Here is a 23,559-nt window from a genome sequence, read left to right as displayed (position 1 = left end):
AGGGAGGAGTAGGGTCGTACCTTCTCTGCAGAGAAGCTCTTCGACTATGGTCCTGGGCAAAGGACCATCAGATTTGCTTGGTAGCAAATCATCTGGCCGGGGTCTTGAATGTACGTGCGGACGGTCTCAGTCGCCAATTCTCGGCAGACCACGAGTGGCGTCTCCATCCAGATCAAGCCCGTTTGATCTTCCAAAGGTGGGGGTTTCCTCGGGTAGATCTGTTTGCCACTCTGGAGAACGCGCATTGTCCGTTATTCTGCAGCCTCCAGTATCCGATGCAGGGAGCGTTAGGGGACGTGTTTCAAATAACCTGGTTCGACCAGTTGCTTTACGCGTTTCCTCCCATACCCTTGATTCCTCGAGTATTGAGGAAGATTCGCCAAGACCGGGCGCTAGTCATCTTAATAGCTCCGGATTGGCCAAGGAGGGTGTGGTACTCCGACCTTCTCCAACTCTCAATGTGCCCTCCGCTCCGTCTCCCTTTCAGGGCAGACCTCCTCTCGCAGTCGCAGGGGCAGGTTTTACACCCCAACCTCCAGAGTCTGCACCTACATGCCTGGAGATTGAACGGGGCAACCTGAGTTCCTTCTCTCTCCCGCCTGATGTAGTGGATGTTATATTAGCGGCCAGGCGACACTCCACTAAATCTATCTATGCTAATAGGTGGTCTAAATTTGTTGCGTGGTGTGGAGAGAGGCAGATTGATCCCTTACATGCTCATCTATCGGACGTTTTCTCTTTTGCTCTGTCTCTAGCGCAGAAAGGTTGTGCAGTGGCTACCATTAAGGGTTATTTGTCGGCCTTGTCAGCCTTCATTTGTCTTCCAGACCAACCATCGTTATTTAAATCCCCTATTGTTATCAGATTCTTGAAAGGTCTTCTAAATAAATATCCTCCAAAACCATTCGTTATGCCGCAATGGGATTTGTCCTTGGTCCTGACTTTCCTTATGGGGTCCCCTTTTGAGCCTATGCATTCTTGCCCCTTAAGGTATTTGGTTATTAAAACAGTTTTCCTGGTAGCTATAACATCTGCAAGGAGAGTGAGTGAGTTGCAGGCCTTATCAGTAAAGCCCCCTTATACAACTTTTTATGGGGATAAGGTGGTGTTGAGGACCAAGGCTGCTTTCCTCCCGAAGGTTGTTTCACCCTTCCATTTGGCTCAGACTATTACTTTGTCCACGTTCTATCCTCCGCCTCATCCTTCTAAAGAGGAAGAAAGACTGCACCGTCTGGACCCAAAGAGGGCGTTGAGCTTCTTTATTGATAGAACAAAGGATTTCAGGCTGGAGGATCAGCTGTTCATCGGGTACGTGGGCAAGAGGAGAGGAAAGGCAGTCCACAAGAGAACACTCTCCAGGTGGGGGGTTCTTTGCATTAAAATCTGTTACTCTTTGGCAAAGAAGGACCCTCCTGAGGGCATTAGAGCTCATTCCACCAGAGCTAAGTCGGCCACTTCGGCCTTGGCCAGGGGTGTTCCTGTGGTTGACATCTGCAAGGCCGCAACTTGGTCGTCCCTTCACACTTTTGCGAAACATTACTGTTTGGACTCTGAGGTCAGAAGGGACGGCCATTTTGCACGGTCAGTGCTGCAGGATTTCTTGGTTTGACCATTTAGGCACCCGCCACCGGGCGTGGTACTGCTTTGGGACTCTATTCATTAGGTGAGGAATCCACAGGTAGTTGTATCCATCAGAAGAACGAGTTACTTACCTTTGGTAATGACTTTTCTGGTGGATACATTAGCTACCTGTGGATTCCTCACGGTCCCACCCGCCTCCCCGTTGCCTTTCTGGTCTTACCAAGTAATCCTTGAGTGCGCTCCTCTTGGTCTTCAAGGTTGCAATAGACGTTGTATATATGGATACTTGTGTATATTATCTGTATATATATATATGTATATATCTTTGTGTACATACATGATTTGCACATATTTGTTCGTTATATTAAATTTACAGCTATTCATTGCAATATTGTGTATTTTACAAGGTTATGGGATGTTGCCTTGCTCTTTCATTGCATTGGGTGGTTGTTCTCATGCACGTAAAAAATGTTGGTACTGACGTCGGCACGTCGTCGAGGACCTCTTATTGCCTGTATGACGTCAGACGGCGTCGCGTGGGCTAGAGTGACGTCCTCGTCGATGTGCAGAGACTAGGAAGAAGATTTCCGTCGAATGCTGGCGCCATGGGAGTATTCATTAGGTGAGGAATCCACAGGTAGCTAATGTATCCACCAGAAAAGTCGTTACCGAAGGTAAGTAACTCGTTCTTCAGTACACTAGCTAGAATTTCAAGATCTCGGTGGGGCCTGCACCCTTATACTGAGCCAAAAAAAGGTTGTAGCTCCAGGAATTGTAAACTACATATTGGCTTATGATCAGTTCTTATTATAGACTGCTTTCATGGCCTGCACTCATTGACTTTTATGTTGCTTCTCTCACTCTGTGCCTCTTCTCTTGTTCTTTGTGCCTTTTCTCTCGCACCTATTGCCTTTTCTTGCTCTTTATGCTATTTCTCTTGTGCCTTTTGAGACCTTTGCCATCTGTCCATCTAAACAGCATGTCCCTTTCAGTGGCTTCACACTACTCCTGCCCGCTTTTTATGCGTTCCACTGCTCCCCGCACTCCTTCCACTTCCCCCAGCCCCCAGTGCACCTTCCAATCCCAGGACCTAATTACGGACGGCTGCAGCGAGGATGCACTAAAGGCAAGTCTGTCTGCAACTGGACTCTGCTGGCTGACGTCATTCGAGCTCACAACATAAACATCGTTACTTATGCTCGTGACAAGAAACTGATACTGTCCCTCTTGGACAAAATAACCAACACCAGGAACAAGTTCTACACATGCATGACTAAAGTGGCCACCTGGATGGAATCGAATTGCCTCAAACCAAAATCGGAAGGACCAAAATGATGGTCTTTGTGAAAGATGTCTCCCCATGGGACTCCAACTCGTGGCCTACAGACTCTGGACACAAACCTTGCTCACAAGTGAGAAACTTCTGAGTCATCATAGACAACGAACTGGACATGATCACCCAAGTCAGCGCAGTGGCCTCTTCCTGCTTCCACACCCCAAAGATACTGAAGACAATTTCCAAGTAGCTACCAGACAGCACCAGGAAAACTCCTCACCCACACCTACAAAACAGTCCCTACCTAGTGGAACAGCCACATTCACTTACTCCAACGTTCCAGACACCTCTGCTCTGCCAGTCTCACACTAGCACTCAACCCACACGTACATAAAAGCAGAGCAGGGGGACTAAACCTTCTTATCCTGACCCCTGAAGCCTGGAAAGACCTTCAACAAAACACCAGAGCCTCCTCCACTCTTCTTGACTTCCCAAGAAGCTGCAGGCATGGATTTTCATGGAATCCCTCTAGGGCTGGCCTCAAATACCTGCCACAGGCGTCTGGATACCCTCACGGGTGATTAGTGTACTATAAAAACACCAATAAATGAATAAAAACACTAACTTATCCACGTACTTGTTGAATAGTTTGTGGAACGCCATTGAGGTGCAAGCTCTAAAAAAAAAAAAAAAAAAAAAATCTAGTGTCTGCTTCAGTGAATACAGCTGGTGCTCTTGGAAGTAGGTAGACCCAATGAAGATCCATCCGATGAGGGCCATCTACTGGCTCCTGATCTCTGCAGTATATGCGTTTCTTTGAGCAATACTACATCATTGAATACAGTTACAGGGTGAAGCTAGCAGGCCTCTGCTGAACCCAAGAGAGAATGAAAACAGATGGTTTATTTTAGTGACAATATGCCAAAAGTATCTCAGAGGATACCCTCACTTAGGAGGTAAGTAATATACAAAAATTATATGTACACAAACCCAAAACAGGTAACTAACAGTAAGAAAAGAAGTGCAAACAATGTAGAATCACAATAGGATGCAATAGGTAGACATAGGCCTAGGGGCAACACAAACCATATACTCCAAAAGTGGAATGCAAATCACGAATGGACCCCAGGCCTATGGGAGGTTGTAGAGGGTCGCTGGGACTGTGAGAAAACAGTAAGGGTGTCCAAAATACCCCACCCCAAGACCCTGAAAAGTAGGAGTAAAGTTACCCTACTACCCCGGAAAGACACAATAGCCGTGATAGGGGATTCTGCAAGAACCACAAGCACCAGCAAAACACTGAAGACGGATTCCTGGACCTGAGGACCTGTAAAGGAAGGGAACCAAGTCCAAGAGTCACAAAAGTGTCCGGGGGGGGCAGGAGCCCACAAAACCCCGGATGAAGGTGCAAAAGGGCTGCCTCCGGATGGAAGAAGCCAAAGATTCTGCAACAACGAAAAGGGCTAGGAACTTCTCTTTTGGATGGAAGATGTCCCATGGCGTGCTGGAGGTTTTAGAAGTGTTTCCAGGCAGAAATGCCGCAAACAAGCATTGCTAGCTGCAAGAGTCACGGTTGGGGATTTTGGGTGCTGCTGGGGACCAGGAAGGACTAGGATATCGCCCCTTGGAGGAGGAGACAGAGGGAGCACTCAGCAACTCAGAGAGCCCCACAGAAGCGGGCAGCACCCGCAGAAGTACCGGAACAGGCACTTAAAAGATCTGAGGACAGCGGTCGACTCAGAGTCACAAAGGAGGGTCCCACAACGTCAGATTTCAACTCCGCGAGTTGGGCAATGCTGGACGGAGTGCTTTGTGCACAGGCTAGGCTGTGCACAAAGGAATCCTTGGAAAAGTGCACAGAAGCCAGAGCAGCTGCAAATCACGCCGTACACAGGTTTGCTGTCTGGCATGGGGAGGCAAGGACTTACCTCCACCAACTTTGGGCAGAAGGGCCACTGGACTGTGGGAGACACTTGGACCCAGCTCCTGTGTTCCAGGGACCACACTCGTCAGGATGAGACCGGACCCAGAGGACCGGTGATGCAGAAGTTTGGTGCCTGCGTTGGCAGGGGGAAGATTCCGTCGACCCACGGGAGATTTCTTCTTGGCTTCCAGTGTAGGGTGAAGGCAGACAGCCCTCGGAGCATGCACCACCAGGAAACAGTCAAGAAAGCCAGCAGGATGAGGCGCTACAATGTTGCTGGTAGTCGTCTTGCTACAATGTTGCGGTTTTGCAGGCGTCCTGGTGCAGTCAGCGGTCGATCCTTGGCAGAAGTCGAAGAGGGAAGTGCAGAGGAACTCTGGTGAGCTCTTGCATTCGTTATCTGATGAATAGCCCAGAGGAGAGACCCTAAATAGCCCAAAAAGGAGGTTTGGCTACTGAGAAAGGAGGCTTGGCTACTGAAAGAGGTAAGCACCTATCAGGAGGGGTCTCTGACGTCACCTGCTGGCAGTGGCCACTCAGAGCTGTCCATTGTGCCCCAACACCTCTGAATCCAAGATGGCAGAGGTCTGGGACACACTGGAGGAGCTCTGGGTACCTCCCCTGGGAGGTACAGGTCAGGGGAGTGGTCACTCCCCTTTCCTTTGTCTAGTTTCGCGCCAGAGCAGGGCTGGGGGATCCCTGAACCGGTGTAGACTGCCTTATTCAGAGATGGGCACCATCTGTGCCCATCAAAGCGTTTCCAGAGGCTGGGGGAGGCTACTACTCCCCAGCCCTTCAAACATATTTCCAAAGGGAGAGGGTGTAACACCCTCTCTCAGAGGAAATCCTTTGTTCTGCCTTCCTGGGACTGGGCTGCCTAGACCCCAGGGGTGCAGAAACCTGTCTGAGGGGTTGTCAGCAGCTGCAGTGGAAACCCCGGAAAGGCAGTTTAGCAGTACCCGGGTTCTGTGCTAGAGACCCAGGGATGCATGGAATTGTCCCCCCAATACCAGAATGGTATTGGAGTGGCAATTCCATGATGCTAGACATGTTACAAGGTCATGTTCGGAGTTACCATTGTGACTCTACACATAGGTAGTGGCTTATGTGTAGTGCACGTGTGTAATGGTGTCCCCGCACTCACAAAGTCAGGGAAATTTACCCTGAACAATGTGGGGGCACCAAGTAACTTGGCACCTAGCCTTCACCAAGTGAGGGTTAGACATATAGGTGACTTATAAGTTACTAATGTGCAGTGAAAAATGGCTGTGAAATAACGTGGACGTTCTGTGTAAGAATTGTCTGAGCTCCCTATGGGCGGCAAAAGAAATGCTGCAGCCCATATGGATCTCCTAGAACCCCAATATATGGGTGTTCCAGTGTGCCAATGAGAACTGGTAAAATTTGTCACTAGCCTGCAGTGACAATTTTAGAAAGCAGAGAGAGCATAAACACTGAGGTTCTGGTTAGCAGAGCCTCAGTGATACAGTTAGGCACCACACAGGGAACACATACAGGCCACAAACGTATGAACACTGGGGTCCTGGCTAGCAGGATCCCAGTGACACATATCAAACACACTGACAACATAGGGTTTTCACTATGAGGACTGGGCTCTGGCTAGCAGGATCCCAGTGACACAGTAAAAACACCCTGACATATACTCACAAACAGGCCAAAAGTGGGGGTAACAAGGCTAGAAAGAGGCTACCTTCCTACAGTGATCCTAAGGTTTCTTGGTCCAGGTTACCTAGAAGGCATTACAACAACACTTCCCTACCCTTGAAGTAGGCCCAGTAGTACGTAATGTCATATAAGGAAACCACAATCTCAAAAAGCCTTGTCTGATTATAGGGGTACAACTAAGTAATTCTGCTGTGAGGGTCCAATGTTTGACAGCCATGAAGATCCCTTTTTAAAATGTTACTATTTGCTTTACATCTTTCCTAATTCATGATGCGTCAGTTGCTTGTTTTAATAATGTTTTTGTAACAGTGTATGTCATTGCTCCATTAAAATACAATGTGTTTCTTGTTTGGACAGAAATTGCTTCAGAAACTGCCAGGCGTTGTACTTAGAGGTTTGCAACGCAGTATTTAACCAAAATAAGTTTAGTGAGTGATATGTGTAGCATTGAATTTCATACATGTATTTGCATGAGTTATTCCTTGACATCAGGCTGGAAACCTTCGGTAGTCAGTTTTATCATAGCAGTATTTCAAAAGAGCAACTGTCATTGGAAAAAAAATGGTAAAACCTTCATGGATTTCAAATAGCTCACTCTCCTCATTTTATGACCTGAATTGCAGCCATTTAGGTGGAGGGGATCAGGGCTCCATCCCCTCCTCAGATACTCCAACTGCTATATTTTCTACAGCTTGGCAATAGGGAATCCCGCTGAACTTCGTGTCTGAATCTGCACTTCTGGTCCCCAGATTATGATACCCTTCTAACAAGGGTAAAATTTCTTTGTGCCCTATTTAATTTGTAAATGGCGGAATCCTTTCATAAAATTACCTTCTCCAAATCTTGTGAGCTTTGTGCTGCCAGAAAGGTCTGTACCGATGGCCATCATAGAAAATGTATTTTTTTTGTGTGCAGAAGCTGGGTCAAAATCAAATGAATGACATCTGTACAACTTTTAACACTAAGACCCTCATAGTTATGGGAAAGTAGATTGGTGTGCCTACTAAACGTGAAGTGTGCAGGGGAGCCCTCAGAAAAGTTTTCCTCTTCCAGGGGAGTCTCATCGATAGTCAGTAGTCATAAGCACTGAATATTCTCGCCCATGTTCGGGGACCCTGGAGCATATATCAAATACATAAATATTTAATGTGTGTGTATATATATATATATATGTTCGAGGCATGTGTAGCTGCAGATACACATGCTGTGCACATCCCGCCATCTGGTGTTGAGCTCGGAGTGTTACAAGTTGTTTTTCTTCGAAGAAGTCTTTTTTCGAGTCACGAGATCGAGGGACTCCTCCCATTTCGACTCCATTGCGCATGGGCGTCGACTCCATCTTAGATTGTTTTTTTTCCGCCATCGGGTTCGGACGTGTTCCTTTTCGCTCCGTGTTTCGGGTCGGAAAGTTAGTTAGAATCTCGGAAACATCGTCGGTATTGTTTGCGTTCGGTATCGGGTTAGTTACAACAGATCGACACCGAATTAAGAAGAGCTCCGGTGGCCCTTCGGGGTTTTCTTCCAACCCCGTCGGGGCCTGGTCGGCCCGGCCACGTGTCTCTTCAAGGCTGATGGAACGGACCTCATTCCGCTTCTGTCCAAAATGCCATAACAAGTATCCATATACAGATCAACATCTGGTCTGTAACTTGTGTTTGTCACCAGAACACAAGGAGGATACTTGTGAGGCCTGTCGAGCGTTTCGGTCCAGGAAGACACTCAGGGACCGAAGAGCAAGAAGACTGCAAATGGCGTCGGCGCCGACAGGACAAGAGCGTTTCGAGGAGGAGGAAGAAACATTCCCCACCCAGGAGTCGGACTCTGAGGAGATCGATCCCGAGGAAACGCCGAAAACTGTGAGTAAGATGTCGAAACCAAGAACTCACAAGAAAAGCGCTAAAGCCCAGGGGACGCCACCGCCAACAGGCCATGGCTTAACCCGAAAAGTAGGTGACCGTTCATCGGCACCGAAAAAGGGCGAGCTGGTGTCGAAGTCATCCGACTCCGGTCGAGATACCGGCACACAGCAATCTCGGGCCCGAGATAGTGGCTCAGAGAAGATTCGGCACCGAGACAGCGGCACCGAGAGAGCACGACGCTGAAAGTAAAAAAGGTTTCGTCGGAGCCGAAAAAAGCAGCTGAAAAGGTTTCGGTACCGAAATATCTGGCCTCGGAACCGAAAACAAGTTCCTACACTGAGGAACAAGGACTGTCCACACAAATGAAGACACATAGATTTGGACAGAAATTACAGGCAATAGAGCCAGATCACACACAAAGACGGCTCTTTGTTCAAAAAGATACAGGGAAGATCAGCACTCTTCCTCCAGTCAAAATGAAACGCAAGCTTGCCTTCCAAGACAAAGACAAACAGCCACACGCAAAAGTGGCTAAACAAGTAACACCGCCACCATCCCCACATCACTCTCCGCAACCATCACCGGTAGCCACTCCACCAATGATGCAATCCCCAACTCATACAGGAATGAGTCAAGATGACCCTGACGCATGGGACCTTTATGACGCACCAGTGTCAGATAATAGTCCAGAATGCTATCCAGCTAAACCATCGCCACCAGAGGATAGTACAGGCTATGCACAGGTGGTGTCAAGAGCAGCTGCATTTCATAATGTCAGCCTTCATTCAGAGCCCATTGAAGACAACTTTCTTTTTAATACACTGTCGTCCACACACAGCCAATATCAGAGTCTTCCTATGCTACCCGGAATGCTAAAACACTCCAAACAAGTGTTTGAGGAGCCAGTTAAAGGGAGAGCCATTACTCCAAGAGTAGATAAAAAATTTAAACCGCCACCAACAGACCCAGTGTACATTACACAACAGCTAACACCAGACTCTGTTGTAGTGGGAGCAGCGCGCAAAAGAGCCAACTCTCATACTTCAGGAGATGCACCACCTCCAGATAAAGAAAGTCGAAAATTCGATGCTGCAGGCAAAAGGGTGGCGGCACAGGCAGCAAACCAGTGGCGTATTGCAAATTCGCAAGCTTTGCTAGCCAGATATGATAGGGCCCATTGGGATGAGATGCAACACCTTATTGAACATTTACCCAAGGAGTTCCAAAAAAGAGCGCAGCAAGTAGTAGAAGAAGGACAGGGTATCTCCAATAATCAGATACGGTCAGCAATGGATGCTGCAGACACAGCTGCTAGAACTGTCAACACAGCTGTAACAATAAGGAGACATCCATGGCTGCGTACATCAGGATTTAAACCAGAGATACAGCAAGCTGTGCTGAATATGCCATTCAACGGACAGCAGTTGTTTGGGCCGGAGGTGGACACTGCGATCGAAAAACTTGAAAAAGACACTGACACGGCCAAAGCCATGGGCGCACTCTACTCCCCACAGAGCAGAGGCACATTTCGAAAGACACAATTTCGAGGGGGGTTTCGAGGGCAAACCACAGAAGCCACAACCTCACAAACAAAGCCCACTTACCAGAGCCAGTATCAGCGGGGAGGTTTTCGGGGACAATATAGAAGGGGACAATTTCAAAGGAATAGAGGAAAGTTCCAAAGTCCCAAAACTCTTCCAAACAAGCAGTGACTTCAAGGTCACAAATCCCCAACACATAACACCTGTCGGGGGGAGACTAACCAAGTTTTACAAACATTGGGAGGAAATAACAACAGACACTTGGGTCTTAGCAATTATCCAGCATGGTTATTGCATAGAATTTCTCAAATTCCCTCCAAACATCCCACCGAAAACACACAATATGTCAAAACAACATATAGATCTTCTAGGAGTAGAAGTTCAGGCATTGCTACAAAAAGAAGCAATCAAGTTAGTACCAAAACAACAAATAAACACAGGAGTTTACTCCCTGTACTTTCTGATACCCAAAAAAGACAAGAGTCTGAGACCTATACTAGATCTCCGAACATTAAATACCTACATCAAATCAGATCACTTTCACATGGTTACATTACAAGACGTAATCCCACTGCTCAAACAACAAGACTACATGACAACACTAGACCTAAAGGATGCATATTTCCATATACCAATACATCCTTCACACAGAAAGTACCTAAGGTTTGTATTCCAAGGGATACATTACCAATTCAAAGTGTTGCCATTCGGAATACCAACTGCACCAAGAGTTTTTACAAAATGCCTAGCAGTAGTAGCTGCACATATCAGAAGGCAGCAAATACATGTGTTCCCGTACCTAGACGATTGGTTAATCAAAACCAACACGCTAAGACGGTGTTCACAACACACAAAATGTCATAGAAATCCTCCACAAACTAGGTTTCTCAATCAATTACACAAAGTCACACCTTCTGCCGTGTCAAACACAGCAATACTTAGGAGCAACAATCAACACAGCAAAAGGGATTGCCACTCCAAGTCCACAAAGAGTTCACACATTTCACAATGTGATACAGACCATGTCTCCAAATCAAAAGATACAAGTCAAACTGGTGATGAAACTACTAGGCATGATGTCTTCATGCATAGCCATTGTCCCAAACGCAAGGTTGCACATGCAGCCCTTACAACAGTGCCTAGCATCACAATGGTCACAAGCACAGGGTCAGCTTCTAGATCTGGTGTTGATAGACCACCAAACATACATCTCGCTTCAGTGGTGGAACAGTATAAATTTAAACCAAGGGCGGCCTTTCCAAGACCCAGTGCCACAATACGTAATAACAGATGCTTCCATGATAGGGTGGGGAGCACACCTCAATCAACACATCATCCAAGGACAATGGGACATACAGCAAAAACAGTTTCACATAAATCACTTAGAACTGTTAGCGGTATTTCTAGCGCTCAAAGCATTTCAACCCATAATAAGACACAAACACATTCTTGTCAAGACAGACAACATGACAACAATGTATTACCTAAACAAACAAGGAGGCACACACTCGACACAGTTGTGTCTCCTAACACAGAAAATATGGCATTGGGTGATTCACAACCACATTCGCCTAATAGCACAGTTTATTCCAGGAATTCAGAACCAGTTAGCAGACAATCTCTCTCGGGATCACCAACAGATCCACGAATGGGAGATTCACCCCCAAATACTAATCACTTACTTCCAAATGTGGGGAACACCACAAATAGATCTATTTGCAACAAAAGAAAACTAAAAATGCCAAAACTTCGCATCCAGGTACCCACAAGATCAGTCTCAGGGCAATGCGTTATGGATGAGCTGGTCAGGGATATTTGCTTACGCTTTTCCCCCTCTCCCACTCCTTCCATATCTAGTAAACAAATTGAGTCAAAACAAACTCAAACTCATACTAATAGCACCGACATGGGCAAGACAACCTTGGTACACAACACTACTAGACCTCTCAGTAGTACCTCATGTCAAACTACCAAACAGACCAGATCTGTTAACACAACACAAACAACAGATCCGACATCCAAATCCAGCATCGCTGAATCTAGCAATTTGGCTCCTGAAATCCTAGAATTCGGACACTTAGACCTCATACAAGAATGTATGGAGGTCATAAGACAAGCTAGGAAACCTACCACTAGACACTGCTATGCAAATAAGTGGAAAAGATTTGTTTATTACTGCCATAATAATCAAATTCAACCCTTACACGCATCTGCCAAAGATATAGTAGGATACTTACTACAATTGCAAAAGTCAAAGCTAGCTTTCTCTTCAATAAAGATACATCTAACCGCAATTTCAGCCTACCTGCAAATTACGCACTCAACTTCATTATTTAGGATACCAGTCATAAAAGCATTTATGGAAGGCCTAAAAAGAATTATACCACCACGAACACCACCAGTTCCTTCATGGAACCTCAACATTGTCTTAACACGACTCATGGGTCCACCTTTTGAGCCCATGCACTCTTGTGAAATGCAATATTTAACATGGAAAGTTGCATTTTTAATTGCCATCACATCTCTAAGAAGAGTGAGTGAAATTCAAGCATTTACCATACAAGAACCATTTATTCAAATACACAAGCATAAAGTAGTTCTACGGACAAATCCAATTTTTTTTACCTAAAGTGATCTCACCGTTCCACTTGAATCAAACAGTAGAATTACCAGTGTTCTTCCCACAGCCAGATTCTGTAGCTGAAAGAGCACTACATACATTAGACATCAAAAGAGCACTAATGTACTACATTGACAGAACAAAACTAATTCGAAAAACAAAACAACTATTTATTGCTTTCCAAAAACCTCATACAGGGAATCCAATTTCTAAACAAGGCATTGCTAAATGGATAGTTAAGTGTATTCAAACCTGCTATCTTAAAGCAAAGAGAGAGCTGCCTATTACACCAAAGGCACACTCAACCAGAAAAAAAGGTGCTACCATGGCCTTTCTAGGAAATATTCCAATGAACGAAATATGTAAGGCAGCAACATGGTCTACGCCTCATACATTTACCAAACACTACTGTGTAGATGTGTTAACGGCACAACAAGCCACAGTAGGTCAAGCTGTACTACGAACATTATTTCAAACAACTTCAACTCCTACAGGCTGAACCACCGCTTTTGGGGAGATAACTGCTTACTAGTCTATGCACAGCATGTGTATCTGCAGCTACACATGCCATCGAACGGAAAATGTCACTTACCCAGTGTACATCTGTTCGTGGCATTAGTCGCTGCAGATTCACATGCGCCCACCCGCCTCCCCGGGAGCCTGTAGCCGTTTAGAAGTTGATCTTGAACATTTGTAAATTTGTAAATATATTACTTGAAACTTCATTATGTACATACGTATTCACTCCATTGCATGGGCACTATTCAGGTAACTCCTACCTCACCCTCTGCGGGGAAAACAATCTAAGATGGAGTCGACGCCCATGCGCAATGGAGTCGAAATGGGAGGAGTCCCTCGGTCTCGTGACTCGAAAAAAGATTTCTTCGAAGAAAAACAACTTGTAACACTCCGAGCCCAACACCAGATGGCGGGATGTGCACAGCATGTGAATCTGCAGCGACTCATGCCACGAACAGATGTACACTGGGTAAGTGACATTTTCCATATATATATATATATATATATATATATATATATATATATATATATATATATATATATGCACACACACACGCATATACATACATACACAAAACAAAACGTACACATACAGATCTATGCCCTGCTGAACTATAATTGATAGTAACAGGCCAGATACTGCTAAAGCTGTGATGTTTCAGATTTAAAAGAAATCTTCAGTAATCTTCAGTATCCACCATGAATCCAAAATATATCCAGGGATATGTCGAAGCAGAATGATTGCAAGTATGGCAAGAAAAAGGGCCATATCACTAGTGTCCATAAGGCCTTCCTGATAAAGCTAGAGCTCGAAGCAGTAGGTGGGAAAATGAAGAGCAGATGCCCCACAGTGGTGTCTAGCCAACTCTAATATCCTATGAAATAAACAGGCACTTCAAAATTATGACAACATGGAAAATATATTGACTCATCTTCCTGAAGACTCTCACAAAAGAGCAGCAAAACTTCAAAAAGTCCCCTTTAGATGCAGTTGATACAGCTATCATTCAACTTGCAACAGGCACAGTACTTGGAAGGCACAAATGGCTACATAATTCTGGTTTTAAACCAGATGTGCAGTCCAACATTGACTTTTCAGCCTTTCTGTGAATAACTCCCTAGAGGCTATGAAGCAGCCGAATGAAACAGCAAAGGCCGTGAGAGCATTACCGGTCTATAGACCATCCTTTCATGGGAGTAGCAGACATGGGAGATCAATGGAAGCAGCTTTCTGGTACACAACCCCTGAGACAGAGTGGAGGTAACCAGTACTCATTATCTATACAGTGGCAAAAACTATGCCAAAACCCATTCTTTCAAGGCAGGGGACAACTATGAAGTGGAAGCTATAAACGGTTTGTCTTCAGCTCCTCACCAAGACTATCTTCTCACTCTCCTCCTTGCCCTTTCCAAGAACAAGTTCACCGCATGTGTGACCGAACTAGCCACTTGTATAAAGTACAACTGCCTCAGGACTAGACTGAGGTGGTGATCTTTGAGCAGGACATCTCACTGTGGGACTCCACTTGGTAGCCGACAGATCTTAGACCTGCAAACTGGACATGTCCACTTGTTACCACAGTTACATTGTCCTGTGTTCGCACACTTTGTCGATGCTCAAGAAAATCTGCAAGTGGCTACCGAACAACACCAGGAAAATGGTCACACAAGCCCTACTCACAAGCAGACTGGACTAAGAACACCCTAAACACACAGGGATTACCATCTGACGCACAAGAAGACTCCACACCTTCCAGAACGCAGCAGCCAGACTAGTCCTCAACATCCCACACCGGGCCCATATCAAATCTCACCCAAGGGAACTCCACTGGCTTCCAATACACACGCGCGCAGGCTTCACACTCCTCACCCACACGTACAAAGTACTTGACAATGCAGGACCTGCCTACCTGAACAGCCGCATATAACTCCACCAGCCCTCCACAAATCTCTGCTCTGCTGAACTCACTATCACACACGCCACACATTTGCGTAAGCATATTGGGAAGTTGTGCCTTCTCATACAATGATCCTAAAGCCTGCAGTAACCTCCCAGAGCACATCAGAGCCTCTTCCTCTCTTGAATGTAGCAAGAAGCTTAAGAACTGGCTCTTCGAGTAAGCCCTTCTGATGCTAGTATGACTGTCCTGATTTAACATCATGATACACTCATGAGTAATAGTACACTATAAAAATACAGGTAAGATAACATTGCACAGACAAGTGGGTTGTAGATATTGTAAAATATGGGTACTGTATAGACTTTATTATAAAAAACAAGCCTCCAAAATACCAAAAGCAGAAATACAACTTTTGAAAAGGGCCATAGAAAGGGTCTCTCACCAAGAGAAAAACACAGGTGTCTATTCTGTTTACTTTCTAGTCCCCAAACAGCACTTAAATATGCAATCTATTAGAAACCTGAGGTTTGTAAACGGGTACATAAAAACACAAAGAACCCAAATGACAACATTGTAAGATGCTGTTTCATTGCTGAAAGAGGGAGACTAAATGGCAGTAGTAAATCTCAAAGATGCTTACTTTCACATTCCTGTACAACGCTTACATACAGTCCCTGAGGTTTATAACAAGGAGAACATTAACAGTTCAAGGTACTGCTACTCTGCATCATATCTGCATACAGTGTGTTCACAAAAACACTTGTGATGGCACACCTAAGATGACACAACATCCATGTATGTCCTTGATTGGTTGAAGGTTAGTAAGAGCAAGTAGCTACTATTAGTGCAGGTCTTAATATGCAGGTCTAGTAGCTTGAATAATCTACTCGACCTAACAGTAATGCGCTTGACCCATAAAATCTACTGAAATTCTTGATCTCAGGCAAATATTTTATTTCACAATCCCTTTGCTTCATTATGGCACACAATAGCACCTTCAAATATGTGAATTCAGCATGTCTGCTGTATCAAAACTTTGTTTGATTTACTAGACTAAACGTTTGCTTCAGGTATGATACAAATCTAGCCCACACATAGGGTACACATGATCCCCAACTTGCCTCTTAGCGCACTAATTGCATTGATATGAGGGCAGGGCAGTAAGGTTACTAAGTTCATATTTAAAAACCCAAATTTAGTAAATGATATTTTCAAAGAATAATGTGGGAGTGCACTGTTATTTACAGAGAGACATTTTTCCATTGAAATGAGCACAAATCTTCCCTATGACATGCCGTTTTACTGTTAAAACTAGATAGTGTACAGATGATAATGTGTGGAAATTGAGTTTCAGCTAATATTTATCATTTGCCTTTTACCAAGTATTTTGATTTGTTTTGATCCTGTTAAACTTCTTGTTTCCATTTCACTTTAGAAGTACAGAAAAGTGCTTTCCTAAATACTGAATTATATTTTGAAATATTTGTACAATTTATTTACAAGTTATTTAACTGTTGTGTACCCAGCACACTTGTCGGACATTTCACTTTACAAACTCCTCTAACTTTACAGTCAGAGAAAGAAAAGTGAATACCAAGTTCCAGGATAACATAAGCAGCGGCATTTTTTTTTTTTAAGAAAACATTAGCTGACATTTGACCTTTTGTATTTGAACCACAGCAATTGTAACACGAGAAAACCAAGAATTAAAGGCAGGTTTGGACATGGACAGAAAATAGGGCACAGCACCAAAGTAAGTTACCCCTAAATTACTGAATTAGGTAGCTAAAAAGTGCCCCATGTTTGCAAATTGGGCAGTTTTGAACTTGTGAAGACACAAGTGTTTTGCAATATATGGGAGACTGCTTGGGTTTTGCTTACTGTAGGCAATGCTTATTTTAACACCGGGGAAATCACTGTAACAACTGGCCCAGCAGACCACAAACAGCCAAAAGAACAGCCCACAAACTGACCTGCCAGACTCACCCATTTGGCACTTTCTTATTGCATTGTATCAATCCGACCTGCTTTAAAGGCATCTATTGTTCATTCATTCATTCATTCACATTCATTTTCCAGCACTCTCACCACACACAGCCAGTAGTTCCTAAAAGTAGTTCACCCTGAAAATCTTACACACCTTAGCAAGTGGGCGAGTAGATTTTCCGAGGCCTGTAATGTCGTCAGACCCTTGCAGGGAAGGTAACACTATTACACAGCCTAGGGTTCACTATAAATTGGGGGAAATAGCCTCTCATTCCATACAAGAAGACATTCCTTGGTGCAGGATCAGACATAACCAAAGCAAATAGCCTACCTAACTGCAAAAATGATTTATGCAATTCTAGGGCGGGTTTCCCCTTTACCAGAAGTCACATGCTTATACAGTGAGTGCAGTCATGAAACTATTAGGGGTGATGGCATCCTGCATTCCCCTCGTTCCAAACACACAACTACACATGAGGTTAGTTCAAGAATGGATAACCAGCTAGTGATTTCAAACAACAAGTAGTTGGGAAGATCTAGTGATTGTTACTATTAAGGTCTACAAGGAAATGGTGGCATGAAGTCAATATGTTGAAGGGGCTACCATTTGCAGCATTCTTTCCACAATCCATCACAACAAATTCCTCACACACAGGGTGGGAAGCACATATGGGTACCCTCATGATAAGGTATTAATGGTCAGCTCAGGAAGCTCTCAAACACATAAATTACCTAGAACTAAAATATTTTTCCTATCACTGAAAGTCATTAAGAGCCAAATTTGTAGCTAAACAATTTCAATATTAACTAACACAGCAGCAATGTTTAAATTACGCAAATTGTGGGTGAGCGGAGCAGTAGGGGGTCGGATGCACAGTGTCATATTCACTGTCACAGCAGGCTTGGTCGATATGGTAATGGGCCATTAAAAACATTTCTCCATCAACATTTCATTAATAGCAAGACATGTTAGAGTTGTAGACCACACAGAGGGAGACAAATTAGGCAGATCAGGTGCTCGCATGACTGGAAACTAAAGCAATCTGTATCAGACACACTTTTAGCACTGGGGAAAACCTCATGGACCTCTTTGCAAACAAAAAAAACCCCACATAAATGCCAGTCCTTCACACCACAGTGGATCGGTTGATACGCAATACTTGTGTGCACTTTTGCCCCCATACCATTGATTCCAGCGATTCTGGAAAAATTCAGTGTTCAACATGGCTATATTCAGATAGCTTTGAACCGGCAACACGAGCTGTATTTCTCACACATTCTACAACTGTCAAATCAATATGTCCAAATTCCATTACACAAGGACACCTTAATCCCAAAAAAGTAAGAGTATTTTCTCCATGCCCAGGAGACCAGCAGCTGTGTGGGTGTGGCTCCTGCAATAGCAGAGTTTCTGCACTTGGTCTTGCCCAAAGCAACACGGAGTATTAAGAGGCAAGAGACCTCCTACTAGGAAATGTTAGGTTTCTAATTTGAACAGATGCCTCATATGGTGCAAAGACAATTTTCAAGATAGTTTGGATCACAACACTATCATAGTCAAGTACCTCACACTCCTCCTTAGATGTAAACTGTTGTACGCTTAACTGAGGATCAGTTTATCAAGCGATTGCAACCTAAGTGTGGAGGAATACATGCAAAACAAATTTTCAGTGTTCCTTTACTTAAGATTCATGGACGAATCAAAGAGACCATTCCCAGCAAACACAGTACCTACCCCTCAGTGGAACTTTAACCTAGTACTAGCTGGGCTGGTGAAGGAACCCTTTGAGTCGGTGCACAAAAACACAATAAAGCACCTTACTTTGAAGACTGTCTTAGTGGCAGTTATATTACTAAGGAAGGTAGGTGAGGTATAGGCATTCTCAATGCAAGAAAACCTTCAAGTCCATACACAAAGACTAGGTAGTCATAAGAACTCACCCAACATTCCTACCAAAGGTTATATCACTTTTTCACGTGAATCACACTATCATCTTTTTTCCAGAAACAAACACAGCTGAGAGAGCCTTACACACATTAGATGTCAGAAGGGTGGTTACCTACTACTTACAGGCTACTAAACACATTAGAAAGACAAATCGGTGCTTTATTAGACATCTACACAATCCCTACGGACAGCAGATAGCAAAGAATACTATGGCTAGATAGATTGTTCAAGTCATTGAAATGTGTTTTTCACTAGCTGTTAAGCCCTTAGTCAGAAAAACCAAGGGCACATTCAACTAGAGAAAAAAGGAGACAATATGGCACTTATGGCCAACTTGTCTATGCAGCAGATTTTTATTGCAGACACTTGGTCCTCAGAACATACCTTCACAAAACACTACTGCATACATTTAGAATCATGAAAAGAGCTTGCACTAGGTCAAGCAGTACCAAAAAAAAAAAAAACGATTTGCCTCTACTCCCTCATCTAATCCTCCTCCATTAAGGAGGTAATACTGCTATATAAGCCGTACAAAGCAAGTGAATTTGGGACATGTTTAATGCTGAAAATGAAACACGTTACCTACCTGTAATTATCTTTTTGCAGCTTGAAAATCATATAGATTTACATGTGACCCTCCGCCTCCCCATTCAATGAGGTATGTTTAGGAAGTATAAGATAGTGGGCACGCACATGGGCATTGGGGGATTGTCGAACCACCACTCACTGAACCTAGAGGGAGGTTTTACTACACAGGGCACTTCTAAACCCAACCACTGGGTGGTGAAATTGTGCAAAGCATATGAATCTAGAAGAGTTTCAAACTGCAATCTCTAGCTTGTTCAAACATTAAACCACCATGATCACACCAAACAACCTTTGCTTAAAAAACATGCAACAATATTGAGGCAGACCACATCTGCTACAAAAGATCCAACATAGACAGGCACCTAGTATATAATTACTACACATGCACTATCACAGCATGAAAAACATCATAATGTATACCTTACAACTGATTTAAAAAGTGAAACACTCAATATTATACTGCAACACAATATCCATTGTTTAGAAAATCTCCCAGGTCATATAAATATTCAACCTGCATCGTACAGTGTAGGAGGCTGACCTGGTTTGTAGTGAGTACCTTGGGTACTTAAACCTTATACCAGGTCCAGTTATCCCTTATTAGTGAAATGTAATAGTGTTCTAGCAGCTTAGGCTGATAGAGGTAGCTGTAGCAGAGCAGCTGAGGCTGAACTAGGAGACATGCAAATCTCCTGCAATAACACTGTAGTTACACAGTACTTATACACAATAAAAGACGATAATCAGTTTTATCAGTAATAAAGGTACTTTATTTTAGTGACACAAGGCCAAAAATATCTTAGAGGCAATACTCCTTCTGGAGTTAAGTATTATACATAGTATATACACTAGAGACCAAAATCAGGTAAGTACATAGTCACAGAATAGTGCAAACAATAGAAAATACCATAGAATGCAATAGGACGAAATAGGTCTAGGGGCAACACAAACCAAATACTAAGAAAGTGGAATGTGAATCACAAATTCCCCCCTAGGCAAGTGTAGTGTGTAGAGAGTCACTGGGAGTGTAAGAAAACACCAAAGGTAAGTAAAATACCCCGCCCAAGAAAGTAGGAGTAAAGTACTGCAAGTTTCCTTAGGACACACTACAAGTCGTGATTAGAGTTATTGCAAGAACCAAGAAAGACTGCAAGCAACAAATGGTGGATTGCTGGACCTAAAGACCTGTGAAGAGAGGAGACCAAGTCCAGAAGTCGCAGAAGATTCCAGGAAGGACAGGAGCCCCTGTCAACCTAGAAGATGGTGCAAAAGAGGATTCTCCGGTTGGAAGAAGTCTGCAGAAGAGCACCAAAGAAGATGGCTGCGGGTTCCTGCACGATGCAAAGGATGTCCCACGTGGAGACGTTGGATGCAGGTGAGTTGCAGCGCTGGATTTGTCGAACAAGCCTTGGTTCAAGCAGTGTAACAGATTTCGTCAAAATGACGCTGCCTGGACCCAGGAGGGACCTGGGGGGCCTCAACTCAGACTGAGTGGGCTCCCAACACTGGAGGGAACCCACAGATGACCAGACAGCATCCACGGGAGTCCCAGGACACACCAACAAAGATGGTGCAAATTGCGGTTGCTGCAGCACTACAAAAGAAGGTCCCACGCCGCCAAACACCAACTCAGCGAGTTGAACGTCACAGGATGGAGTGCTGGGGACCTGGGCCATGCTGTGCATGAAGGATTCTTGCAAATAGTGCACAGAGGCCTCAGGAGGTAGAGATGACGCGGTGCACTTGGTACTGTCGCAAACGGAGAAGGCAAGCTCTTACCTCTGCCAAATTTGAACAGCTTGACCTTAGGACAGTCAGTGTTGAAGGAGTCCACCACCTCTGTTCCAGGGAGCACGCTCGTCGTCCGGAGAGGAGTCCCAGTGAACCGGTCGTCGTCTTAGATGGTGCCTGCTGGAGCAGGGAAGTGACTCAGTCACTCCACGGGAGACTTCTCCGGTCCTTCTGGTGCAGGGTGAAGACCGAGAGTCCTCAGAGCGTGCACACCTTGGATACTGTTGCAGTTGCGGGCTGGAGTTGAAGTTGCAGAGTCACAGTAGCCTTCTTGAATGCTTTGTTGCTGTTACAGCGGTTCCTGGAGCAGTCTGCGGTTGATCCGATGGTCAGAGGATGAAGCAGGAGTTGCAGAGGATTCTCGGAGGAAACTTCAAGCCAAATCTGAAGAGGAACCCACAGGAGAGACCCTAAATAGACCTGAGAGGGGGATTGGCTACCTAACCAGGTATGCACCTATCAGGAGGGGTCAGTGACGTCACCGGCTGGCACTGGCCACTCGGAGATCTCCAGAGTGTCCCCACACCTTGGAAAACAAGATGGCTAACATCAGGGACACTGGAGGAGCTCTGGGCACCACCCCTGGGGTGGTGATGGACAGGGGAGTGATCACTCCCTTTTCCTGTGTCCAGTTTCGCGCCAAAGGAGGGACTGGGGTTCCGTGAACCGGTGTAGACTGGTTTATGCAAGGAGGACACCATCTGTACCCTTCAAAGCATTTCCAGAGGCTCTGGGAGGCTACCCCTCCCAAGCCTGTAACACCTATTTCCACAGGGAGAGGGTGTAACACCCTGCTCTCAGAGGAAATGCTTTGTTCTGCCTTCCTGGGACTGAGCTGCTCAGACCCCAGGAGGGCAGAACCCTGTCTGTGAGGCAGCAGCTGTAGCTGCAGTGCAAGCCTCGGAGAGCTGGTTTGGCAGTACAGGGGGTCCATGGTGGAGCCCCCATGATACATGGGGTTGGCCCCCCAATACCAGATTTGGATTGGGGGGACAATTCCATGATCTTAGACACCTTGCATGGCCATATTCAGAGATAGCAGTGTGAAGCTACATGGAGGTATGGACCTATATGTAGTGCATGCGTGTAATGTCATCCCCGCACTCACAAAGTCCAGGGAAATGGCCCTGAACTATGTGGGGGCACCTTTGCTAGTCACAATTAGTAACTTTGCATCTAACCTTCAGTAAAGAAGATTAGACATAAATGTGACTTATAAGTTACTTAAGTGCAGTAAAAATGGCTGTGATATAGTGTGTGCACTATTTCACGGAGGCTGCAGTGGCAGTCCTGTGAAAGTGTTTGTCTGAGCTCCTTATGGATGGCAAAAGAAATGCTGCAGCCCATAAGGATCTCTTGGAACCCCAGTGCCCTGGATACCTAGGTATCATATACTAGGGACTTATATGAGGGGTCCAGTGTGCCAATTGGAATTGGTAAATGAAGTCACTAAACTATAGTGACTAATTTGGAAGCAGAGAAAGCATAAGCACTGAGGTTCTGGTTAGCAGAACTTCAGTGACACAGTTAAGCATTACTGACAACACACACATTAGGCCACAAACTATGAGCACTGGGTTCCTGGCCAGCAGGATCCCAGTGAGACAGGCAAAACATACTGACAAACAGGTAGAAATTGGGGGTAACATGACAAGAAAGATGGTACTTTCCTACATCAGTCACTGAAGAACAAAACACAAAAAGTCAGACTATAGGAAGCATGAATAAATATTGAAATACAGACTGTTGCTGTGTAACAGTATGTATCACCACACACACAAAAGTAGCGCCTCAGCTCCATGCCCCCACTTCAGTACCTAACCGCACAGTGCAACATAACTAATTTACAGTCAACTGTTCCTACAGAACGAGAGACCATTATGTTGGTGATACCATACATAACCAATAACAGTTATACGACATTTAAAAAAAAAAAAAAAGAAAAACTGCCACAAACAATATATTTAAAACAACTCATTACGTTAAACTGGTTTGCACACATAATGTAAATAACCAACTTGCATTACTAGCAAAATCAAAATGACAGTCAATAGCAGCAACATTGAACGATATCAATTAAGTTATTTAGCACATCATGAGTTATGACTTACATGAGGTCAGAAGTAGTGCATGACAGGGGAGCAAATTAGTTAGTGTATCTAATCATAACTGGCGTTTTTCGATAATTTGTAGGTGTTTTTTTTTTGTTGCAAAATCAACTTTTCCATGTTATTGTGATGGATAAGACATGCCCTTTCGATTTTCAGGGTAATTGCAAGTTGCGAGTAAAGTGCTTCCCTTGCAGACAAATTATTTTATTTATTCCTTTTTTTTTCTTC

The 23,559-nt window shown here is 44.6% G+C and overlaps 1 protein-coding gene across 2 annotated transcripts in view; it reads left to right on the top strand.

Moving 5' to 3' along the window:
- The window catches only part of SEC24C (SEC24 homolog C, COPII coat complex component), a 1,280,009-nt gene that overhangs the window by 487,501 nt on the left and 768,949 nt on the right, over positions 1-23,559 (top strand). The window lies entirely within an intron of this gene.

Source organism: Pleurodeles waltl, chromosome 6, assembly GCF_031143425.1.
Source record: "Pleurodeles waltl isolate 20211129_DDA chromosome 6, aPleWal1.hap1.20221129, whole genome shotgun sequence".
NCBI lineage: Eukaryota > Metazoa > Chordata > Amphibia > Caudata > Salamandridae > Pleurodeles > Pleurodeles waltl.
This window is presented reverse-complemented; position numbering and strand designations above follow the sequence as displayed.